Source organism: Bombina bombina, chromosome 5 (genome assembly GCF_027579735.1).
Source record: "Bombina bombina isolate aBomBom1 chromosome 5, aBomBom1.pri, whole genome shotgun sequence".
Lineage (NCBI taxonomy): Eukaryota > Metazoa > Chordata > Amphibia > Anura > Bombinatoridae > Bombina > Bombina bombina.
This window is the reverse complement of record NC_069503.1, coordinates 1,152,522,445-1,152,549,767: the sequence shown is the minus strand read 5'-3', so window position 1 is coordinate 1,152,549,767 and position 27,323 is coordinate 1,152,522,445. Positions and strand designations below refer to the sequence as shown.

Genomic DNA, 27,323 nt, shown 5'->3' with positions numbered 1-27,323 from the left:
AGAGTTTTAGATTATTCCGCCAGAGCAGAGACCTTTAGATTATTCCGCCAGAGCAGAGACCTTTAGATTATTCCGCCAGAGCAGAGAGCTTCAGATCATCCGGCACTTAGTGCAGCTGTGAGTGACTTGGGGAAGATGCTGCTGCACAAAAAGAAATAGGGAAGAACTGTATTTACATTTTAGCTTAATAACATTTTTATAAACAGATGAGGAGCAGCACAAATGCATAAAAAGCACAAAATATTTACACACCACAGGCAGCATCGGCACAGGATAAACATGTTATACAGACGTCACAATCTTGTTTGTATAGAATGTGTATGGGTCACTGCTGGGAGCCTCTGGGCCTGACACCGAAGCCACTAAACAAATCCGCAGACTATTACTACACACTATATCAATGCCTCTCTGGCACCTGTGGTTAGTTATAAACAGACCAATTGGTTTGAGTGACCAGGTACATCAGAATATCTCACAAGTCTTTATTAGAAGATCAGTTTGCCGTCAGTGAAGGAGTCCTGCGTTTTGTGCTCACACCTCACACATACCTGACTGATGAGTATCCCTCCCTGCTCTGCTTATTCCTGCTTTCCCAGGCCTCTCCGTGCCTGCCTGTCCCTACCTGTCCTGTGTGCATACCTTCCTGCATCAGAACCTGCTGCTACCTGAGTCTCACCGCGTCTCCTAGCCAGGCCTTCAAAAGTAATTACCCCATATGCTGACACTGTAACCCCTTCACTGCTCTGCTGCACACAGCTTCAGTTAACAGTGAGATCTATTTGTTTTGTTGTTGTTTCTTTGCCTTTATAAACAGTTGTAGGGTGAGCAGCAGAAATGCAAACCCCCTATGTACATACACACACACACTCATGGTATACAGATAGGATATGTATAGCTTGGGGACAGAGAAAGAAGAATAAGATTCACAACAGATGGACCTACCATAGATTCATCCCAAAAGGAGGTGGATGAGCTGAATATCTCATCTATTTCATCTTGCAATAAGAAAGCAGATGACCGTCGTGTCATCCAAGACTTCTGTCTCAGTGCTATTGAGTCACTAAGTGGTGATATGCTCAGATTCCATGGTATTGGGGAGTCCTCCATCTGCATTGCCCTGCTGAAAGGGATGCTGTTTGAGTGGGACATTGGTCCCTTTCTCATGTCACTCTGCAGCTAGAAATGTCTGAGCCATAAGGACTTTTCCAAGCTGCACCTACAGTTGGCCAGACTGAGACTGACGCTTTGGGATAATTTCATGTCTCTGTCAAGGTGACATAAAACAAGGGGTGGGATCTGTACGCTTTTTGATACACTAAGTATCTGAGTCACTACATAATGTCATCTTTCAGTGACAATGGGAGATTGGTGAATGTTACTTCCAACTCCAGCACAGCAAGGTGTGGTCCATGATTGTTTATATAATTTTATTGTCACCAAAACAGTGGGGTCTCTCCCAAAAACATTTCCGAAGCATGGAAAGCTCCAACATGTTGGCGCAAAACTTAATTAAGCAGACACCAAGAACAGCTCCCACCAGCTTTGTCTGACGTTCCAAACTTTGGCCAAAATTCTCAAACCTTTTTGAGATTTTGGTGATAAAACAATACAATGAACACTTCCTTTCAAGTAAACAGATGGAAAACCATTATCTTCCAGACTACAATAGCAGAAACCAGTCTGGGCCTTACATTACAGAAACAATGGTTTTAGGGAACATAACCTTTAATCAGTGTAAACATATGAATTGCACATAACATTATAAAAAATAAAAACAAACTTACTGAGTTCAGACTCCCGAGTCTTTGTGCTTCTGAAGAGATTTAGTCCAAACACAGACTTGAAAGATGTCCCAGGTCTATACCATTAGACACATGAACGGGATAAGAATCCCAATATTAGAATATAAGAAAGTAAAATCAGGGTGACTGCAGTTATCTGTCAGGATGGGGGAGGAGTGAGGTGTCGTAGCCCAGAACAATGACACAGCATTGAGAGAATCCGACATGTTGACTCATGCACTACTCCTCTTTCTGAAGCTGTCAGTGTATTCTGCACTACACAACTAATAGTCACATAAAGAACCACCAGTCTGTTATAAGCAAGAACCTCAGGACAGGAGACCTAATTCGATTTCTAGCACCGTGACGTAGGTTATGAGTCAGGACACAAGTCTAAAACCTGCAAATTTATCAATTGTGTCATAGTGAAAGCTGCAGTGAAAATATCCTATGGTCACAAACAATATAGAGTTTGTAATACACAGATTCTGCAGTGCTATAGAGGGGGTACAATGAATATCACACGGTTACACCCCTAGACAAAGGCCACTCAGACGCCCCTAGACACAGGCCACTCAGACGTCCCTAGACACATGTCATTCAGGCGCACCCTAGACACAGGTCATTCAGTCGCCCCCTAGACACAGGTCATTCATGCGCCCCCCAGACACAGGTCATTCAGTCGCCCCCCAGACACAGGTCATTTATTCGCCCCCCAGACACAGGTCATTCAGTCGCCCCCCAGACACAGGCCACTCAGACGCCCCTAGACACAGGCCACTCAGACGTCCCTAGACACATGTCATTCAGGCGCACCCTAGACACAGGTCATTCAGTCGCCCCCTAGACACAGGTCATTCATGCGCCCCCCAGACACAGGTCATTCAGTCGCCCCCTAGACACAGGTCATTCATGCGCCCCCCAGACACAGGTCATTTATTCGCCCCCCAGACACAGGTCATTCAGTCGCCCCCCAGACACAGGCCACTCAGACGCCCCTAGACACAGGCCACTCAGACGTCCCTAGACACATGTCATTCAGGCGCACCCTAGACACAGGTCATTCAGTCGCCCCCTAGACACAGGTCATTCATGCGCCCCCCAGACACAGGTCATTCATGCGCCCCCCAGACACAGGTCATTCAGTCGCCCCCCAGACACAGGTCATTTATTCGCCCCCCAGACACAGGTCATTCAGTCGCCCCCCAGACACAGGTCATTTATTCGCCCCCCAGACACAGGTCATTCAGTCGCCCCCCAGACACAGGTCATTCAGTCGCCCCCCAGACACAGGTCATTCAGTCGCCCCCCAGACACAGGTCATTCAGTCGCCCCCTAGACACAGGTCATTCAGGCGCCCCCTAGACACAGGTCATTCAGGCACCCCCTAGACACAGGTCATTCAGTCGCCCCCTAGACACATGTCATTCAGTCGCCCCCTAGACACAGGTCATTCATGCGCCCCCTAGACACAGGTCATTCATGCGCCCCCTAGACACAGGTCATTCATGCGCCCCCTAGACACAGGTCATTCATGCGCCCCATAGACACAGGTCATTCATGCGCCCCCTAGACACAGGTCATTCATGCGCCCCCTAGACACAGGTCATTCATGCGCCCCCTAGACACAGGTCATTCATGCGCCCCATAGACACAGGTCATTCATGCGTCCCATAGACACAGGTCATTCATGCGTCCCATAGACACAGGTCATTCAGGCGCCCATAGACACAGGTCATTCAGGCCCCCCTAGACAAAGGTCACTGAGGCGCCCCTAGACACGGGACTGTCAGGCGCCCATAGACACAGGACACTTGTGCCCCTAGACACAGGACACTCAGGAGCTCCTAGACACAGGACACTCAGGAGCTCCTAGACACAGGACACTCAGGAGCTCCTAGATAAAGGACACATTAAGGAGCTCCTAGACACAGGACACTCCGGAATTCCTAGACACAGGACACTCAGGAGCTCCTAGACACGGGACACTCAGGAGCTCCTAGACACGGGACACTCAGGAGCTCCTAGACACGGGACACTCAGGAGCTCCTAGACACGGGACACTCAGGAGCTCCTAGACACAGGACACTCAGGAGCTCCTAGACACAGGACACTCAGGAGCTCCTAGACACAGGACACTCAGGAGCTCCTAGACACAGGACACTCAGGAGCTCCTAGACACAGGACACTCAGGAGCTCCTAGACACAGGACACTCAGGAGCTCCTAGACACAGGACACTCAGGAGCTCCTAGACACAGGACACTCAGGAGCTCCTAGACACAGGACACTCAGGAGCTCCTAGACACAGGACACTCAGGAGCTCCTAGACACAGTAAGAATATTTAGAAAACAGACATACTTTTATGAGCCAGGCAGTGGTATTTGTATATAGAGATATATGGAAATTAACCCAGAAAGTTATGAGCCAGAGGTTACATTTTAGCCTCAATTGTCGAGTACTGCCCTAAAGAAAGTTTACTTATCTTCCCCCAGACATAGGTCACCCCTAGACACAGATAACATTTCACTCAGGTGCCCCTTGACACAGGTCACGCAGGCACCCCTTGACACAGGTCACGCAGGCACCCCTAGACACAGGTTACGCAGGCACCCCTAGACACAGGTCACTCAGGCACCCCTAGACACAGGTCACTCAGGCACCCCTAGACACAGGTCACTCAGGCACCCCTAGACACAGGTCACTCAGGCACCCCTAGACACAGGTCACTCAGGCACCCCTAGACACAGGTCACGCAGGCACCCTTAGACACAGGTCACGAAGGCGACACAGGTTACACAGGCACCCCTAGACACAGGTCACTCAGGCACCCATAGACACAGGTCACTCAGGCACCCCTAGACACAGGTCACGCAGGCACCCCTAGACACAGGTCACTCAGGCGACACAGGTCACACAGGCACCCCTAGACACAGATCACGCAGGCACCCCTAGACACAGATCACGCAGGCACCCCTAGACACAGGTCACACAGGCACCCCTAGACACAGATCACGCAGGCACCCCTAGACACAGGTCACGCAGGCACCCCTAGACACAGATCACGCAGGCACCCCTAGACACAGGTCACACAGGCACCCCTAGACACAGATCACGCAGGCACCCCTAGACACAGGTCACGCAGGCACCCCTAGACACAGGTCACTCAGGCACCCCTAGACACAGGTCACTCAGGCACCCCTAGATATAGTTCACACATCACACAGGCATCTCTAGACACAGGCCAAGCATCCTGAAAGGACCATTAAATGAATATGACAGAACAGACCAATTCAAAAAAGTTTTCAATTTACTTCTATTATCAGATTTGCCTTGTTCCCATGGTATTCTGTGCTGAAGAGATACCTAGGTAGTTGTCTGTAGTACTACTTGGTAGAAACTAATGCTGCCCTCTAGTGCTCCTGCAAATGGAAAACATTCTTGCACACCTGCTGCCCTCTAGTGCTCCTACAAATGGATAACATTCTTACACACCTGCGGCCATCTAGTGCTCCTGCAAATGGATAACATTCCTGCACACCTGCTGCCATCTAGTGCTCCTGCAAATGGATAACATTCTTGCACACCTGCTGCCCTCTAGTGCTCCTGCAAATGGATAACATTCTTACACACCTGCTGCCCTCTATTGCTCCTGCAAATGGATAACATTCTTACACACCTGCGGCCATATAGTGCTCCTGCAAATGGATAACATTCTTACACACCTGCTGCCATCTAGTGCTCCTGCAAATGGATAACATTCTTACACACCTGCTGCCATATAGCGCTCCTGCAAATGGAAAACATTCTTACACACCTGCGGCCCTCTAGTGCTCTTGCAAATGGATAACATTCTTGCACACCTGCTGCCCTCTAGTGCTCTTGCAAATGGATAACATTCTTGCACACCTGCTGCCATCTAGTGCTCCTGCAAATGGAAAACATTCTTACACACCTGCGGCCATCTAGTGCTCCTGCAAATGGAAAACATTCTTACACACCTGCGGCCATCTAGTGCTCCTGCAAATGGATAACATTCTTACACACCTGCTGCCATCTAGTGCTCCTGCAAATGGATAACATTCTTACAAACCTGCGGCCATATAGTGCTCCTGCAAATGGATAACATTCTTACACACCTGCTGCCCTCTAGTGCTCCTACAAATGGATAACATTCTTGCACACCTGCTGCCATCTAGTGCTCCTGCAAATGGATAACATTCTTACACACCTGCTGCTATCTAGTGCTCCTGCAAATGGATAACATTCTTACACACCTGCTGCCATCTAGTGCTCCTGCAAATGGATAACATTCTTACACACCTGCTGCCATCTAGTGCTCCTGCAAATGGATAACATTATTACACACCTGCTGCCATCTAGTGCTCCTGCAAATGGATAACATTCTTACACACCTGCTGCTATCTAGTGCTCCTACAAATGGATAACATTCTTACACACCTGCTGCCATCTAGTGCTCCTGCAAATGGATAACATTCTTACACACCTGCTGCTATCTAGTGCTCCTACAAATGGATAACATTCTTACAAACCTGCTGCCCTCTAGTGCTCCTACAAATGGATAACATTCTTGCACACCTGCTGCCATCTAGTGCTCCTGCAAATGGATAACATTCTTACACACCTGCTGCTATCTAGTGCTCCTGCAAATGGAAAACATTCTTACACACCTGCGGCCATCTAGTGCTCCTGCAAATGGAAAACATTCTTACACACCTGCGGCCATCTAGTGCTCCTGCAAATGGAAAACATTCTTGCACACCTGCAGGACACTCAGGAGCTCCTAGACACAGGACACTCGGGAGCTCCTAGACACAGGACACTCAGGAGCTCCTAGACACAGGACACTCGGGAGCTCCTAGACACAGGACACTCGGGAGCTCCTAGACACAGGACACTCGGGAGCTCCTAGACACAGGACACTCAGGAGCTCCTAGACACAGGACACTCTGGAGCTCCTAGACACAGGACACTCTGGAGCTCCAAGACACAGGACACTCAGGAGCTCCTAGACACAGGACACTCTGGAGCTCCAAGACACAGGACACTCAGGAGCTCCTAGACACAGGACACTCAGGAGCTCCTAGACACAGGACACTCTGAAGCTCCAAGACACAGGACACTCAGGAGCTCCTAGACAAAGGACACTCAGGAGCTCCTAGACACAGGACACTCAGAAGCTCCAAGACACAGGACACTCAGGAGCTCCTAGACACAGGACACTCTGAAGCTCCAAGACACAGGACACTCAGGAGCTCCTAGACACAGGACACTCAGGAGCTCCAAGACACGGGACACTCAGGAGCTCCTAGACACAGTAAGAATATTTAGAAAACAGACATACTTTTATGAGCCAGGCAGTGGTATTTGTATATAGAGATATATGGAAATTAACCCAGAAAGTTATGAGCCAGAGGTTACATTTTAGCCTCAATTGTCGAGTACTGCCCTAAAGAAAGTTTACTTATCTTCCCCAGACATAGGTCACCCCTATGATAACATTTCACTCAGGTGCCCCTTGACACAGGTCACGAAGGCACCCCTAGACACAGGTCACTCAGTCATCCCTAGATATAGTTCACACATCACACAGGCATCTCTAGACACAGGCCAAGCATCCTGAAAGGACCATTAAAGGAATATGACAGAACAGACCAATTCAAAAAAGTTTTCAATTTACTTCTATTATCAGATTTGCCTTGTTCCCATGGTATTCTGTGCTGAAGAGATACCTAGGTAGTTGTCTGTAGTACTACTTGGTAGAAACTAATGCTGCCCTCTAGTGCTCCTGCAATGGATAACATTCTTGCACACCTGCTGCCCTCTAGTGCTCCTACAAATGGATAACATTCTTACACACCTGCGGCCATCTAGTGCTCCTGCAAATGGATAACATTCCTGCACACCTGCTGCCATCTAGTGCTCCTGCAAATGGATAACATTCTTACACACCTGCTGCCCTCTAGTGCTCCTGCAAATGGATAACATTCTTGCACACCTGCTGCCATCTAGTGCTCCTGCAAATGGATAACATTCTTACACACCTGCTGCCCTCTAGTGCTCCTGCAAATGGATAACATTCTTACACACCTGCTGCCCTCTAGTGCTCCTACAAATGGATAACATTCCTGCACACCTGCTGCCCTCTAGTGCTCTTGCAAATGGATAACATTCTTACACACCTGCGGCCATCTAGTGCTCCTGCAAATGGATAACATTCTTACACACCTGCTGCCCTCTAGTGCTCCTACAAATGGATAACATTCCTGCACACCTGCTGCCATCTAGTGCTCCTGCAAATGGATAACATTCTTACACACCTGCTGCCCTCTAGTGCTCCTGCAAATGGATAACATTCTTACACACCTGCTGCCCTCTAGTGCTCCTGCAAATGGATAACCTTCTTACACACCTGCTGCCCTCTAGTGCTCTTGCAAATGGATAACATTCTTACACACCTGCTGCCCTCTAGTGCTCCTGCAAATGGATAACATTCTTACACACCTGCTGCCATCTAGTGCTCCTGCAAATGGATAACATTCTTACACACCTGCTGCCCTCTAGTGCTCCTGCAAATGGATAACATTCTTACACACCTGCTGCCCTCTAGTGCTCCTACAAATGGATAACATTCCTGCACACCTGCTGCCCTCTAGTGCTCCTACAAATGGATAACATTCCTGCACACCTGCTGCCCTCTAGTGCTCTTGCAAATGGATAACATTCTTACACACCTGCGGCCATCTAGTGCTCCTACAAATGGATAACATTCTTACACACCTGCTGCCATCTAGTGCTCCTACAAATGGATAACATTCCTGCACACCTGCTGCCCTCTAGTGCTCCTACAAATGGATAACATTCCTGCACACCTGCTGCCCTCTAGTGCTCCTACAAATGGATAACATTCCTGCACACCTGCTGCCCTCTAGTGCTCCTACAAATGGATAACATTCTTGCACACCTGCTGCCCTCTAGTGCTCTTGCAAATGGATAACATTCTTACACACCTGCGGCCATCTAGTGCTCCTGCAAATGGATAACATTCTTACACACCTGCTGCCCTCTAGTGCTCCTGCAAATGGATAACATTCTTGCACACCTGCTGCCATCTAGTGCTCCTGCAAATGGATAACATTCTTACACACCTGCTGCCATCTAGTGCTCCTGCAAATGGATAACATTCTTACACACCTGCGGCCATCTAGTGCTCCTGCAAATGGATAACATTCTTACACACCTGCTGCCCTCTAGTGCTCCTGCAAATGGATAACATTCTTGCACACCTGCTGCCATCTAGTGCTCCTGCAAATGGATAACATTCTTACACACCTGCTGCCATCTAGTGCTCCTGCAAATGGATAACATTCTTACACACCTGCGGCCATCTAGTGCTCCTGCAAATGGAAAACATTCTTACACACCTGCTGCCATCTAGTGCTCCTACAAATGGATAACATTCTTACACACCTGCTGCCATCTAGTGCTCCTGCAAATGGAAAACATTCTTACACACCTGCTGCCATCTAGTGCTCCTGCAAATGGATAACATTCTTGCACACCTGCTGCCCTCTAGTGCTCCTGCAAATGGAAAACATTCTTACACACCTGCTGCCATCTAGTGCTCCTGCAAATGGATAACATTCTTGCACACCTGCTGCCCTCTAGTGCTCCTGCAAATGGAAAACATTCTTACACACCTGCTGCCATCTAGTGCTCCTGCAAATGGATAACATTCTTGCACACCTGCTGCCCTCTAGTGCTCCTGCAAATGGATAACATTCTTACACACCTGCTGCCCTCTAGTGCTCCTGCAAATGGATAACATTCTTACACACCTGCTGCTATCTAGTGCTCCTGCAAATGGATAACATTCTTGCACACCTGCTGCTATCTAGTGCTCCTGCAAATGGATAACATTCTTGCACACCTGCTGCCCTCTAGTGCTCCTGCAAATGGATAACATTCTTACACACCTGCTGCCCTCTAGTGCTCCTACAAATGGATAACATTCCTGCACACCTGCTGCCCTCTAGTGCTCTTGCAAATGGATAACATTCTTGCACACCTGCAGCCATCTAGTGCTCTTGCAAATGGATAACATTCTTGCACACCTGCTGCTATCTAGTGCTCCTGCAAATGGATAACATTCTTGCACACCTGCTGCCCTCTAGTGCTCCTGCAAATGGATAACATTCTTACACACCTGCTGCCCTCTAGTGCTCCTACAAATGGATAACATTCCTGCACACCTGCTGCCCTCTAGTGCTCCTGCAAATGGATAACATTCTTGCACACCTGCAGCCATATAGTGCTCTTGCAAATGGATAACATTCTTACACACCTGCTGCCCTCTAGTGCTCCTGCAAATGGATAACATTCTTACACACCTGCTGCCCTCTAGTGCTCCTGCAAATGGATAACATTCTTACACACCTGCTGCCCTCTAGTGCTCTTGCAAATGGATAACATTCTTGCACACCTGCAGCCATATAGTGCTCTTGCAAATGGATAACATTCTTACACACCTGCTGCCCTCTAGTGCTCTTGCAAATGGATAACATTCTTACACACCTGCTGCCCTCTAGTGCTCCTGCAAATGGATAACATTATTACACACCTGCGGCCATATAGTGCTCCTGCAAATGGATAAAATTCTTACACACCTGCGGCCATATAGTGCTCTTGCAAATGGATAACATTCTTACACACCTGCTGCCCTCTAGTGCTCCTACAAATGGATAACATTCTTACACACCTGCTGCCATCTAGTGCTCCTACAAATGGATAACATTCTTACACACCTGCTGCCATCTAGTGCTCCTACAAATGGATAACATTCTTACACACCTGCTGCCCTCTAGTGCTCCTGCAAATGGATAACATTCTTACACACCTGCTGCCCTCTAGTGCTCCTGCAAATGGATAACATTCTTACACACCTGCGGCCCTCTAGTGCTCCTGCAAACGGATAACATTCTTACACACCTGCGGCCATCTAGTGCTCCTGCAAATGGATAACATTCTTACACACCTGCTGCCCTCTAGTGCTCCTACAAATGGATAACATTCTTATACACCTGCTGCCCTCTAGTGCTCCTACAAATGGATAACATTCTTACACACCTGCTGCCCTCTAGTGCTCCTGCAAATGGATAACATTCTTACACACCTGCTGCCCTCTAGTGCTCCTGCAAATGGATAACATTCTTACACACCTGCTGCCCTCTATTGCTCCTGCAAATGGATAACATTATTACACACCTGCTGCCCTCTAGTGCTCCTGCAAATGGATAACATTCTTACACACCTGCTGCCCTCTATTGCTCCTGCAAATGGATAACATTATTACACACCTGCTGCCCTCTAGTGCTCCTACAAATGGATAACATTCTTACACACCTGCTGCCCTCTAGTGCTCCTGCAAATGGATAACATTCTTACACACCTGCTGCCCTCTAGTGCTCCTACAAATGGATAACATTCTTACACACCTGCTGCCCTCTAGTGCTCCTACAAATGGATAACATTCTTACACACCTGCTGCCCTCTAGTGCTCCTACAAATGGATAACATTATTACACACCTGCTGCCATCTAGTGCTCCTGCAAATGGATAACATTCTTACACACCTGCTGCCATCTAGTGCTCCTGCAAATGGATAACATTCTTACACACCTGCTGCCATCTAGTGCTCCTACAAATGGATAACATTCTTACACACCTGCTGCCATCTAGTGCTCCTGCAAATGGATAACATTCTTACACACCTGCGGCCATCTAGTGCTCCTGCAAATGGATAACATTCTTACACACCTGCTGCCATCTAGTGCTCCTGCAAATGGATAACATTCTTACACACCTGCGGCCATCTAGTGCTCCTGCAAATGGATAACATTCTTACACACCTGCTGCTATCTAGTGCTCCTACAAATGGATAACATTCTTACACACCTGCTGCCCTCTAGTGCTCCTGCAAATGGATAACATTCTTACACACCTGCTGCCCTCTAGTGCTCCTACAAATGGATAACATTCTTACACACCTGCTGCCATCTAGTGCTCCTGCAAATGGATAACATTCTTACACACCTGCTGCCCTCTAGTGCTCCTGCAAATGGATAACATTCTTACACACCTGCGGCCATCTAGTGCTCCTGCAAATGGATAACATTCTTACACACCTGCTGCTATCTAGTGCTCCTACAAATGGATAACATTCTTACACACCTGCTGCCCTCTAGTGCTCCTGCAAATGGATAACATTCTTACACACCTGTGGCCATATAGTACTCCTGCAAATGGATAACATTCTTACACACCTGCTGCCCTCTAGTGCTCCTGCAAATGGATAACATTCTTGCACACCTGCTGCCCTCTAGTGCTCTTGCAAATGGATAACATTCTTGCACACCTGCGGCCATCTAGTGCTCCTGCAAATGGATAACATTCTTACACACCTGCTGCCCTCTATTGCTCCTGCAAATGGATAACATTCTTACACACCTGCTGCCATCTAGTGCTCCTGCAAATGGATAACATTCTTACACACCTGCTGCCCTCTAGTGCTCCTGCAAATGGATAACATTCTTACACACCTGCTGCCCTCTAGTGCTCCTGCAAATGGATAACATTATTACACACCTGCTGCCCTCTAGTGCTCCTGCAAATGGATAACATTCTTACACACCTGCTGCCATCTAGTGCTCCTACAAATGGATAACATTCTTACACACCTGCTGCCATCTAGTGCTCCTGCAAATGGATAACATTCTTACACACCTGCTGCTATCTAGTGCTCCTACAAATGGATAACATTCTTACACACCTGCTGCCATCTAGTGCTCCTACAAATGGATAACATTCTTACACACCTGCTGCCATCTAGTGCTCCTACAAATGGATAACATTCTTACACACCTGCTGCCCTCTATTGCTCCTGCAAATGGATAACATTCTTACACACCTGCTGCTATCTAGTGCTCCTGCAAATGGATAACATTCTTACACACCTGCGGCCATCTAGTGCTCCTACAAATGGATAACATTCTTACACACCTGCTGCCATCTAGTGCTCCTACAAATGGATAACATTCTTACACACCTGCTGCCATCTAGTGCTCCTACAAATGGATAACATTCTTACACACCTGCTGCCCTCTATTGCTCCTGCAAATGGATAACATTCTTACACACCTGCGGCCATATAGTGCTTCCGTCATGGGCTGGCTCCTGGTCTTACATGTGCTTTTCAACATAAGATACAGAGAGAACAAGGACAATCAATAGAAGTAAATTAAAATGTTGTTTAATATCGCATGCTCTATCTGAATCATGAAATAAACATTTTGGGTTTCTTGCCCCTTTATACTCTACACTTTAATAACGCATCATTATTGAAAATGAAATATTATTGCAATATACATAGATTTCTTTTGCTTTCTTTTGCTGTAAAATGCAGCTGAAAATTGTCCTTGTTTCTCTTTATCCCAGGGAGGCTTGGGTTAAAAGGGACACAGCAGCAATTTTAAATAACTTTCTAATTTACTTCCATTAACAAAAAGTGCACAGTCTTTTTATATTTATACTTTATGAGTCACCAGCTTCTACTGAGCATGTGCAAGAATTCACAGAATATGGCTGATGGCAGTCACATGATACATATATGCATTTGTGATTGGCTGATGGCTGTCACATGGTACGTGTATGCATTTGTGATGATTGGCTGATGGCTGTCACATGGTACAGGAGTGGAAATGTCAGAAAAACAAATCTACTACTCATTTGAAGCTGGCTTGTTATTGTGTATTTGCTGATTATGCAAATCTACTGTAATTACTGGTCCTTTTAGTTAATTTATCTCTGAGGTTTTACCCCACCTACCTCATACTCTCTGTACTCATTTGATTTTTTACGGTGGATTATCAGTTTTGCATCAACAATCACAATAAGAAACGTATTCTTTGTACTAGTGAGTACACTAGGTAGTTTAGGTTTTAATATTATTGTGTATATATAAGTACATATTTATATTTAGCTATTGGATGACAATTAACAAGGAATATATGTCTGTTTATTTATTTATGTATAAATTAACTAAGCTGAATCAGTGCTAAACCAGCTTTACTCAAAAATGTTCTCCGCTCTAATTTGTTCCCAATGATGCACTTTACCTGCAGGAGTGTTTTAAATTGTTGGAAATATTTGATTTAGCCTGTGGTATCCCCACCTATTCTGAAAGTTTCTGGCCTTAGCTAAAATAGAAGAGGGCGGGTTACCCCAGTGTCGTTCCTTAACATGTATAAACAGAGTTAAAGGGACAGTATACACCAATTTTCATATAATTCATGTAACAGACACTACTATAAAAAGAATATGCACAGATACTGATATAACAATCCAGTATAAAACCATTTCAAAACTTACTTAGAAGCTCCTAGTTTAGCACTGTTGGTGAGGTAGCCTGGGACACCCATTGAAAGGGGCTGGGAAAACAAAAAGCGCAGACACTCCCCCTCCTCCCCTTCCCTGCATATAAAATGACAGATTACACAAACAGGAGCCAGCAAGAGTCTGTATACATCAGTATACATCTGGCACTGTGGGGCTTGATTAGGAGTCTGAAAATCAGCACAATGTTATTAAAAATATAAGGAAAACTATACGTTATTACAAAAACACTCCCAGATGGGCAATATAAATGTATCATCTACAAAACAGTTATGCAAAGAAAACCCTAGTGTACAATGTCCCTTTAATGCTTTAACTGTGTATTAGTTTGTGATTGGTTAGCAGGGGTTCTTTTGTTCTGGGAGACGGAAATCAAATCAGTGAAAAGAACGTATGGACCAAAAGCATACTGACTGTCCCCAGGATGCACACAAAATGACCTGGTAAGCTTTTTATACCCAGCTGCCCATAGTACACCAGCAAAATGACATGTGTGTATACCTTAATTATATCATAAAATAATACTCTAAACATGAGCAAGAAAGTCACAGACAATAAACATAATGATATCATAACATCCTAACATTAATAGAGTTCCTTCAGCCAACAGAAAATGATAAACTCCAGCATGTGACTAGGAACAACCAATGGGTGTGTGGTATAAATTATGGTTATTGAAAAACAGTGCAGAATGGTCACATGACTGTGCTACACCAATCACAATAGTGAGAAGCTCCATAGTTAATGAAAAATCAATTGTCTAACTTATAAGAGCAGTTGCCTATGGAGATTCCCTGGGACTTTTTATATATTTTATCACTTTCTTTTAGTCACCGTTCTCTGTTATTTGGGTCTTTGGCTATTTATAGGGAATAATATTGGTTGTGCGCCCCCTGTCGTCACTAGCAGACATCCTAACTCTCCCTGAAGTTCAGGGAGTCTCCCTGATTGTAATAGTGGCTCCCTGATGCCAGCAAATGGAATGCAACCTCCCTGAAACTCCAAGTACCATGATCCAATGTGGCCCAAATCCGGAAAAGTGTTTCTTTAAGGAATGCCTTTAGTTGTTGGGACGTTATAGAACCCTCAAAGCATCAGTAACCAAAAAGCCCCCACTGATTCTAATAAAATAAAAACACAAATACTACCTTATTTAATGCACGTAATTAAACTTCGTATTCTAAATTATTTAAGCATTCAACAAGTGTACGATCACTGGAATATAGGTTTGTTGTATGTGGTTGTGCAATAAAGCTACTTTTTTTTAATGTGACTTTAGTGGGAAGTCTCTATCTAATTTAGGGTTTTAAGGTGTCAATATATAACTGGGGGGAGGGGCGGCGCAGTAGCGGGTGAAGCCACCTCCCTGAAATTAGTTTTTGCAGGTTGGGATGTCGGCTGTAGGGATGCCACTTGTCCTCCACAAAATACTGGACAATCTGTCAATAATTTTACCTTTTTTGGCGTACGTAACAGAAGTGATCTGACCCTCTTGCCTGCCCCTCACTTCGTTCTGCTCCATATTTGTAATACATTTAGCTAACACCCAGGGACATTTACGTATTTTTAGAAGATTTTAATGGATGGCCTGCTAAATACTGGACATCTGGCAACTCTTTTATCTGTGTCTTGCAGATTTGACTTTTTAGCTTCTAATTTGCTGAAGTGGGTGAAGGTGCCCTTGGGTAGCTGCATGATCTTCTACTGTATAAATATCATGGCCCCAGTTATAAGTGCATAGTTCCCGCTGGCTGTATGACACAGGGCAGACTGTTCCTCTGCTACTGCACACACATTCTTTTTTTTTATTGAGAAATAATAGAATAACATCCACAATGACAAAAAAAAATTGGGCAAAAACTTAAAACAAAAAAAATCTCGTACAGTAGATGATATTAAAGATTAAGATTCCCAAGAATCAACCGGCTAGATTATGAGTTGTGCATTAGGGTAAAAAAGCAGCGTTAAGAGGTCCTAACGCTGCTTTTTTACACCAGCTGCTATTACGAGTCTTGCAGGTTTAGGGGCACCGCACACTTCTTTGGCCTTACCGCAAAACGACTTACGTAAACTTCGTAAAGTCTTTTTTCTATAAGACTTCCATAGCGCTGGTATTACGAGTCTGTCCTGGGAGGCCAAAAAGTGAGCGGTACACCCTATTCCTCCAAGATCCCTAACGCATTCTAAAGACAGTAGTTTAGAGTTTTATGGTACAACGCCGTAACATAAAACTCATAACTAAAGTGCTAAAAAGTACACTAACACCCATAAACTACCTATTAACCCCTAAACAGAGGCCCTCCCGCATCGCAAACACTATAATAAAAATTTTAACCCCTAATCTTCCACTCCGGACACCGCCGCCTCCTACATTATATGTATTAACCCCTAATCTGCTGCCCCCAACATCGCCGACACCTACATTATATTTATTAACCCCTAATCTGCCTTCCCCAATGTCGCCGCAACCTACCTACATTTATTAACCCCTAATCTGCCGGCCCCAGCGTCGCTGCCACTATATTAAAGTTATTAACCCCTAAACCTAAGTCTAACCCTAAACCTAACACCCACTAACTTAAATATAATTTAAATAAATCTAAATAAATACTCTGATCATTAACTACATTATTCCTATTTTAAACTAAATACTTACCTGTAAAATAAACCCTAAGCTAGCTACAATATAACTAATAGTTACATTGTAGCTATCTTAGGGTTTATTTTTATTTTACAGGCAAGTTTGTATTTATTTTAACTAGGTAGAATAGTTATTAAATAGCTATTAACTATTTAATAACTACCTAGCTAAAATAAATACAAAAGTACCTGTAAAATAAAACCTAACCTAAGTTACACTAACATCTAACACTACACTATAATTAAATAAATTAACTAAATTAAATACAATTACCTAAATTAAATTAGCTAAAGTACAAACAACCCCACTAAATTACAGAAAATAATAAACAAATTACAAGATATTTAAACTAATTACACCTAATCTAATAGCCCTATTAAAATAAAAAGCCCCCCCCCCCCAATAAAAAAAAAACCTAACCTAAACTAAACTACCAATAGCACTTAAAAGGGCCTTTGCGGGGCATTACCCCAAAGTAATCAGCTCTTTTACCTGTAAAAAAAAAAAAAAAAAACCCCAACAGTAAAACCAACCACCCACACAACCAACCCCCCCAAATAAAATACTATCTACAAAAACCTAAGCTCCCTATTGCCCTGAAAAGGGCATTTGGATGGGCATTGCCCTTAAAAGGGCAGTTAGCTCTATTGCAGCCCAAAGTCCCTAACCTAAAAATAAAACCCACCCAATACATCCTTAAAAAAACCTAACACTAACCCCCTGAAGATCGACTTATCGGGAGACGTCTTCATCCAAGCCGGGCCGAAGTCCTCAACGAAGCCGGGCGAAGTGGTCCTCCAGACGGGCAGAAGTCTTCATCCAGACGGCATCTTCTATCTTCATCCATCCGGCACGGAGCGGCTCCATCTTCAAGACATCCAACGCAGAGCAAAAATAAAAATAAACCCTAATATAGCTACAATGTAACTATTAGTTATATTGTAGCTAACTTAGGGTTTATTTTATAGGTAAGTATTTAGTTTTAAATAGGAATAATGTAGTTAATGATAGTAATTTTATTTAGATTTATTTAAATTATATTTAAGTTAGTGGGTGTTAGGTTTAGTGGTTAATAACTTTAATATAGTGGCGGCGACATTGGGGGCGGCAGATTAGGGGTTAATAAATGTAGGTAGGTGGTGGCGATGTTAGGGACGGCAGATTAGGGGTTAATAATATTTAACTAATGTTTGCGAGGCGGGAGTGTGGAGGTTTAGGGGTTAATATGTTTATTATAGTGGCAGCGACGTTGGAGGCGGCAGATTAGGGGGTTAATAAATGTAGTTAGGTTGCGGCGACATTGGGGAAGGCAGATTAGGGGTTAATAAATATAATGTAGGTGTCGGCGATGTTGGGGGTAGCAGATTAGGGGTTCATAAGTATAATGTAGGTGGCGGCGGTGTCCGGAGCGGCAGATTAGGGGTTAATAATATAATGTAGGTGTCTGCGATGTTGGAGGCAGCAGATTAGGGGTTAATAAGTGTAAGATTAGGGGTGTTTAGACTCGGGGTTCATGTTAGGGTGTTAGGTGTAAACATAACTTTTATTTCCCCATAGGAATCAATGGGGCTGCGTTACTGAGTTTTACGCTGCTTTTTTGCAGGTGTTAGACTTTTTTTCAGCCGGCGCTCCCTGTTGATTCCTATGGGGAAATCGTGCACGAGCACGTTACACCAGCTCACCGCTGACTTAAGCAGCGTTGGTATTGGAGTGTGGTAATAAGCAAAATTTTGCTCAACGCTCACTTCTTGTCTTTTAACGACGGGTTTCTGAAAACTCGTAATACCAGCGCTGTATGTAAGTGAGCGGTGAGACAAAACTGCTCGTTAGCATTGCATAGCCTCTAACGCAAAACTCGTAATCTGGCCGATGATCTTTAGACAAAGAGAAAAAGAGAAGTAAGTAGATCGGATTTACAATCATAATCTGAATATGAACTTAACACAATACAATTTGTTGAAAGCCGAAAAAATATTTGTGAAGTTTTCTTCCATCACGAAAGAGAATCCAATAATAAACTTTGATTCAGTTTTGACTATGGAAACAGAATTTACAGAATTGAATAAATCAAGACAAGCATTTTTCTGAGATATAAATCTAACTCATATATAACAACTTTCATATAAAATAGAATAACAATTCCGTAGTAGCATAAAGGGACAGTCTAGGCCAAATTAAACTTTCATGATTCAGATAGAGCATGTAATTTTAAACAATTTTCCAATTTACTTTTAGCACCAATTTTGCTTTGTTCTCTTGGTATTCTTAGTTGAAAGCTTAACCTAGGAGGTTCATATGCTAATTTCTTAGACCTTGAAGGCCGCCTCTTTTCAGAATGCATTTTAACAGTTTTTCACCACTAGAGGGTGTTAGTTCACGTGTTTCATATAGATAACACTGTGCTGTGAAGTTATCTGGGAGCAGGCACTGATTGGCTAAAATGCAAGTCTGTCAAAAGAACTGAAATAAAGGGGCAGTTTGCAGAGGCTTAGATACAAGATAATCACAGAGGTTAAAAGTATATTATTCTTACTGTGTTGGTTATGCAAAACTGGGGAATGGGTAATAAAGGGATTATCTATCTTTTAAAACAATACAAATTCTGGTGTAGACTGTCCCTTTAAGGAAAACAAGCCAAATCAAACTTTGACAAAGATTAAAAAAGGAATAGGGGACCAAAAAAAAAAAAAAAGGAAAAGAGGGAAATTTGCCATCCTCTTCCATCCCTCCTCTCTCTCCTCCCCTCTCCCTCCCCTCATCTCCCTCCCCCCTAACTTCTAGTTCCTCTCTCAACATTACTTCCCTTTCAAACAAGGAAGAAAAGAGTTCAGACTCAGTTACGATATAATTTCTAAAAGGGTAAAGTATACGTTTTTGGCTATTGAGAGAAGACGCTTTGATTATATCTTCCCATTTTAAGATGAAGTTTTGAACACTTGCATCGGATTGCATATCAACTAAATTTTGTTCTAGGGTAATATGATGATACATTTTATCAATAAACTCCCTAAGTCTGAGTGATTTAGGAGATTTCCAATTCTTTAGAATTCGAAGTCTAACTAGAAAGATTACTGTGTTAATGAGATTATGATTAGTACTTCTGGGTGTTTTATCAGCAATAAAAAATACCTTGCAGATGTCAAATTCTATCCTAAGACTCAGTCTACCGGACAGCCAAAAAGCTACTTTCAACCCAAAAGAATTAACTTTGGGGCATGACCAAAAGTAATGTACAATATCAGCTCTGGAAGGCCACATTTAACACAATTTACTCTTTCCGCTTTCCATTTTGAGAGTATTCGCGGAGTCAAATAAGCTTTGTGCAGAATTTTAAGATGTGACTCTCTCCAGATAACTGACGGTGAGGTAGATGACGCCTTGGAGATACTTAGACTAATCGTGTTGTTATCTATGTTTAGATGGGAAAGATCTTTCCACTTATCTGCTAGAGTTTGAATGTTTTCTTCTCCTTTTTTATACCAAAATGAATTATGGTGGTTGCCCTGTTTGTAAATGTTTAGACATGAGTATAAAGGATGCCAGTCCTCGTCATAGCTTCTATCTGTGGGAAAAAGACTCAGTAGATAATGTCTGGCTTGTAAGAAGGCGAAGAAGTCGCAGTTCTCTAAGTCAAATTCTACTTTTAGGTCCTGGCAAGATTTAAGTGATCTAAAATCAATATTAAAGGGACATTATACTCATATGCTAAATCACTTGAAACTGATGCAGTATAACTGTAAAAAGCTGACAGGAAAATATCACCTGAGCATCTCTATGTAAAAAAGGAAGATATTTTACCTCACAATCTCCTCAGCTCAGCAGACTAAGTTCTGTGTAAAAAGTTATACTCAGCTGCAGGTAAAAAAATTTTTTAAAAATGAAGAAATGAACAGCAGCCAATCGGCATCAGCAGTGCTGAGGTCATGAACTCTTTTACTGTGATCTCATGATATTTCCCTTAACTCTCATTAGATTTCATTGTAAACTTCCTTACACTGAATAGGGAAATAAGATGAGTGTGTACGAATGCTCGCTCCTTCCGCTGTCCCGGGACAGACATACTGATTTGTTGCTTAGAAGTCCTTTACAATGGGATGTGGCTACTGAGAAACTGTTGAGGTAAAATATCTTTCTTTTTTTACATAGAGATGTTCAGGTCATATTTTCTAGTCAGCTTTTTATAGCTATGCTGCATCACTTTCAAGTGTTTAAACATTTGGGTATTATGGCCCTTTAATCAACTGATGCCGAGAGATTAAACCTTTATTCTCCCATCTTAAGAAAACGTCAGAAGAGATACCTTCAGGAAAGTTGGGGTTGGCTCTAAACGTTAAGAACCTAGAGATTTTAGTATAAATCCACAATTGTTTCAGGTATTTATGCCAAGCCACGATTACATTACTTATACAAATCATGTCTCTAACAAGAGCTGGATGCAGTTTACAATCAGAGTGTAATAGACTGTTTAAAGAGAAGGGGTAGACTAGATTGGATTCAAGATCTCGTGGTGCAAAGTATTGGGAGTTGGTTAGCCATTCTGCAGCAAAATTTAACTAAGGAAACCCAATTATATTATTTGCTGTTAGGCAGCACAAGACCACCAAATTTTTTTAGTTGATAAAGTTTTTTTTACAGCTACAGCTTTTTTTTTCTTTTTGCCCCAAACAAAAGTCTTTAATGCTGAGGTAAAATTCTGCAGGTATCTGTGCAGTATAAAGATGGGAAGATGTTGTAATTTATACAGAAGTTTGGGAACGGCTATCATTTTAAATAAACTTATCTTGTCCGAATGTGAAAGCGGGAAGTTGGTCCAGTTCTGAACAAGGGAGATAATCTTCTTGATGGTTTCTGGTATATTTAACCTATACCAGTCTCTTGGGGATTTACTAATATTAATACCAAGATAGGTGAGGCATTTCCTGGAATGATGGTATATTAAAAGAATGTATATTTCTAAGTATCCAGAGAATTTGAGATTTTTGTATATTTATTTTATACCCAGAGAATGAACTAAACAAGTTTATAATTTGCAAGAGAACGGGAATATTCTTCTTCGTGTTACTTAGATGAATTAGGAGGTCATCAGCGTAAAGTGAAATCTTTGGTTTGGTGTTGGCTAATTGGATCCCTTTGAGCTTTTGTCTAAGAAGGATAGCAAGGGTCTCAATTGCAATATTGAACAATAGGGGAGAGAGTGGAGAGCCCTGCCTTGTACCTCTATGAAGCTTAACATCTCTAGAAATAAAACCATTGACTAATATAGCTGAGGTGGGATTATTATAGATTTTTTGAATATAATTGAGGAAATTACCCTGTAGTCCGAAATTGGCTAGTGAAGTGAACAGATGGTCCCAGTCTACCCGGTCAAACGCTTTTCAGCATCTAACGCGAGAATAGCAGCGTCTGACTGTGGGATTAATTTTTTCTCTTTACCTTTAGCCCCCCAAAAAAATCTAAAATTAAAAGGGTCTTTCGAATATTTGAAGATGAGTTACGACCTAGCATGAAACTCATTTGGTCAGGATGAATAAGATTAGGTAGCACTATTTGGAGTCTCTTTGCAAGAATACTAGCTAAGATCTTATAATCTGAATTTAATAGTGATATTGGTCAATAAGCGCTTAAGTTAAGAGGATTTTTTTGTTTTCTCAAAATTAAGGTAGTGAGAGCTCTCATAAAATAGTGGGATGGTATCTTTCCATGAGAGTAATAGTCATTAAATAGATTAAGTAAGATGTGAACAATCTCGGGAGCTAAAATTCTATCAAATTCATTGGGTATATGATCTGGGCCAGCTGCTTTGTTTAGAGATAGAGCCTTAATAGCCGCCATTATCTCAAGTTCTGTGATGAGTTCGTTGAGAGCTAGACATTCCTGTGAAGTTATCCTGAGGGTACAGATTTGATGCCAGAAGTGCTCTTTATTTTATCAACTCTATCCTTATTACATACTTTCTGATAGTATTTATAGAATTCAATAGATATATCCTGGGTCTCAGAGAAATATGCAGCCCCAGTCTTAATAAGGTCTATCTGATTGGATTTCTTATGTGCTTTAGCCATATTAGCAAGATTCTTGCCAGATCTATTTCCGAACTTAAAAAAAGAAACTCTGTTTCCTTAACTCTTCCCTACAGGACATATGAATTAAAAAAAGATCCTTTACTTTATGAGCTGATATATATTTGGACCAGTTACTCGTAATGGGAGAGGTTAAGTAGGCATTATATGCATTCGTGACTTGATTAGAAAGCTGATTCTTCCTGGCTAGGATTTCCTCTTGAATTTGATCATACATGCTTAAATTTCACCTTTTAAAATGACCTTCGCTGCTTCCCAAAAACTTTCGGGTTTATTAATATAATCTTGGTTATTGATAGAATATTCTTGCCATTTGTGTTTCAGCCAACTTACAAATTTCTCATTTATCATAAATTTGGGAAAGAAGAAGTTGTTAGCCAATTTTTATCAGCTGCTTTATGTATGGAAAGAGTAACTGGCGCGTGGTCTGAGATAAGAAAGTCCTTAATGTCGGCTTTCAAATCCATGGAGAGCATTTTCTACGAGACCAAGAACATATCCAATCGAGAAAATCCTTTATATGTGCGAGATTCACAGGTGTAAGCTTCAATATCAGGATGAAGGTTCCGCCATATGTCTGATTTTAAGGGTATCTCTGAAAGACTTAAGAAGCAAGGGTTTTCTCTTATACTTCTGGGATCCATCCACACAGACTTTACTCCTATCTAAAGGAATTTTTGCGACCATATTCAGGTCGCCAGCAACAATTAAATTATGATCTATAAATCTTAATAGCTTAATTTTCACTGAATTCCAGAATTCTGGATCGTAATTGTTTGGTCCATATATATTACAGATTACGAAGGGGACGCCTAAAATGTTTAATTGTTCAATAACAAATCTACTATTAGTATCTCTATCCACATGATTCAATTCATAAGATAGCTTTTTACTTAGGAGAATTGCAACCCCTCGCTTCCTTCCTATACTATCATCTGCAATAACATTTCAATTTATTAACTTCAACTGATTTTAACTTAGTTTCTTGTAAAAAGGCGATGTCAGTTTTTAATTCTCTGAGATGTTTAATAATAGCTTTCCTTTTCATGGGAGAAGAAATACCCCCAACATTCCATGATATTATATTAAAACCATGCACTAAAAATTAAAAGGGAAGTGTAGATATCACTGAGCGTAGTTGCCGAGGGGAGTGAAGGGATAACAGGAGGGAAGAGAGAAAAGGCGAGAGAGATAGAGAAAGAAAAAAAAATCAACATACACCCTTTGAATCATTGTATTTGTTTGGAGAAATCCTGAGCTTCTCTCAAGGAGGAGAAAATCTTCCATCCCTCTTTTGTATTTACTTTAAGTTTGGTGGGTAAATTATGACGGCTTGCAAACCTTTATCAATAAAATATGTACACAATGGTTGCAATTCCTTTCTTCTACTTTGGGTTTCAGCAGAAAAATCATGAAAGATGAGGTAATCAAACTCTGGTGTTTCAGGGAGACCTATTATTCGTACATTGTTACGCCTAGAGCGATCCTCAAATTCAGAAAGTTTATCCCTCAGTTTTTTAAGTTCTTTATTGTCCTCCCTTTGGAGCGATTCAAAATTAAGGCACTGGTCCTCAAGATCAGAAATGCGCGACTCCGCCTCTGAGAGCCTATTTGCATATTGCTTTACATCACTCGATAGGGAGGCCAGATCTTTCCTGACCTGCTCAAATTGAGGAAGAATTAACACTGAGATTTTTTTTTATAAAGTCTTGTTGGACCTCTTTATATGAAAATGAGGGGCCGTCATCTGCATTATCTTGTAGACGCTCTTGAGCCTGCTTAGCTTTTCTTTCTCTGTTCCTGACAGCCATTAAGGGTTTTAGGTTTAGTGTTCGTAATAAATTTCTCCATAGGAGAGAGTGAAGTGAATAAAAAATTTCTATCAAAATGAATATAGTATTAATAATGAAACTAGGTGGTAGTGTGAAGTGAAGTGACAAATGTGAGGGGATAAAGCCTAAAAAGAAGAGGGAGAGAGAAAAAAAATAAAAAAAAAAATCAAGAGGAAGAGGTAAAAGTGAAGGTGTAGTGAGAGGAAAAAACAAAATGTAATAGTTAAGATATTAGTGAATGTGGAAGTGGCTGAGATAGACTGATCTAGTAGTTCTCAGGGCAAGAGAGAAGTATAGTGACTCTCAAAGACAGATGGGAATATATGGAGAACTGCGCATAAAATAGGTGTATGGATGATGCATGTGTCGTGTATGTCAGCAAACGTCATGGAATACCGACAGGTATGAAATAATAAGCAATGAGAATAAATAACGGACCAATCCAAATAAGCTTTTTTCCCTTTTCGCTAGGGGGGTAAATTATCTCAGAATCAAAATAGCAAGAAATCACTGTTATTAGAATAAACCAATAAAAAATAGGAAACCTCAGAGTACCTGGGAAAAGTATGACATATTTCTTAGGGATATAATAATAGTTAGGGCATCTTTTAATGTATCAAAGGATTGAGATAATTAATAATCACATTTGAAGACACCTCAACACTTTCTTTCGCTTTTTGCTTTTCATTAAAGAAGGATATACCAGTTCAGAATTAAAGGGACACTGAAACCAATTTTTTTCTTTCGTGATTCAGATAGAGCATGAAATTTTAAGCAACTTTCTAATTTACTCATATTATCAAATTGTCTTCATTCTCTTGCTATCTTTATATAAAAAGCAAAACTAAGTTTAGAAGCCGGCCCATTTTTGGTGAACAACCTAGGTTGTCCTTGCTGATTGGTGGATAATTTCATCCACCAATCAAAAACTGCTGTCCAGAGTGCTGAACCAAGAAAAAAGCTTAGATGCCTTCTTCGTCATATAATGATAGCAAGAGAACGAAGAAAAATTGCTAATAGGAGTAAATTAGAAAGTCGCTTAAATTTGCATACTCTATCTGAATCACAAAAGAAAATTTTTGGGTTCAGTGTTCCTTTAAGGAAACACATACGAACCCCTGTAAAAAGTAACTGTATCGACTATTAGAAAATACATAAAAACCACAGATTCAAGGATTAAGCAGTAGAATATAGCAATAAGGAGATAAAACTTCGCAAAAATGATACAGCTATAAACATTAGCTCAGTAAATATTCATACAAATATAACATTAGAACCCTGCCTGACTAAAAAAGCACATAACATATATAAAAAAGGATTAGAAATCCAGAGATTCTGTAAGCATTAATGTTATTTTGTATTTGAAGCTGCACAAAAATTGCAAAAACAAAGGAGTAAGAGAAAAATCTCCACAAAAAATGGGTGTTCAAAATGCTAGTTGTACCACATAATACAGGTATAAAGGGTAGTCCCAGAGTGCAGTCCAGAGGGTGGAGGGGAGGTCAGGCTCCACACTTCAAAAGTCAGGGATATCAGTAGGGATATAAGAAAACTGAGCTTTATAGCACAATCATGTGGACTCCTTTTTCACTTTTTTTCTCTTTCCTTTCCCCTTCATTTCTTCCCCCTCTTCCTCCTTTCTTTCTTATCTCTCCTCTTCTTCCCCTTCCCCTCTCCCTCCTCTCCTTTTTCTTCTCTTTTCCCTTTAAAGGCTCCTTTACATAGCAGAAATGTGTTTTATGCGCAGCAAATGAGGGAAGACGTATCCAGACAAGGTAAAAGTTAATCCTTCAAGAGTAGAAAGGTTAAAGGTTTCAGTTGTGAAAGTTAATCACATGCAGGGAGCTGATCAAATTAGTACGTAGCCCCTCTATTTTCTTTACCTTTTCGAGCTCTACCTTCCATCTTGGGTTTGTTCCTCATAGATAGTATCCAAATTAATTAAGGACCGGCATGATAGTGGGGCTACAAAGACAATAATAGTGGACAAGTCCAATGTGCTGGATTGCTGGTATCTTCACTGGGGTAGATGGATTAATGTGTGTATAAGCCTAGAAGTCCCTTGCCGTAGCTAAGAGAATATACTGAAGCTTAGGTGTTTAGGCAATCCCTCCCCAGACTCAGTGACCAGTCCACCACCTGAGCAAATATAGAAAGTTAAAAAGTGCCAATCTCACCTAGATCTCATCCCGAAGTGTCTAATGATGAGAAGAACGCAGCCAGATCCCGACTGAACACCATCAGCATAAGTTTGAGGCGTAAGGACTTCGGCGTGGAATTTCCACTTGCTTGCAGCACTCAGCTGGGGGTAGCTCCTGGAGTTGGCAGTTAGCGAGAGAGGATGAACTGCTCTGTATAGCTGCAGAGGCGATACAGGGTCTCCACAGCCCAGCAGTGTGGCTTCACTGCTTAATCCCCCGTAGATGTTGCGCTCCGCTGCCTACCATCGTAAGACCAGCGGCGAGACTCAGAAGCAAGTTGAGTTAAGGTTGCTGTCGTGCCCGGCTCAAGGGATTCGA

The 27,323-nt window shown here is 42.3% G+C and overlaps 1 protein-coding gene across 2 annotated transcripts in view; it reads right to left on the bottom strand.

Annotated features, from left to right (window-relative positions):
* The window catches only part of FAM83H (family with sequence similarity 83 member H), a 306,466-nt gene that overhangs the window by 229,095 nt on the left and 50,048 nt on the right, over positions 1-27,323 (bottom strand). The window contains exon 1 of one of the 2 annotated variants that reach the window (XM_053715488.1): positions 1,785-1,894. The exons of the other annotated variant lie outside the window; for it this stretch is intronic. The gene's annotated coding sequence lies outside the window, so the exon portion shown is untranslated. Of the gene's footprint in view, positions 1-1,784; positions 1,895-27,323 lie in introns of those variants that run through there. 2 annotated transcript variants of the gene reach the window in all.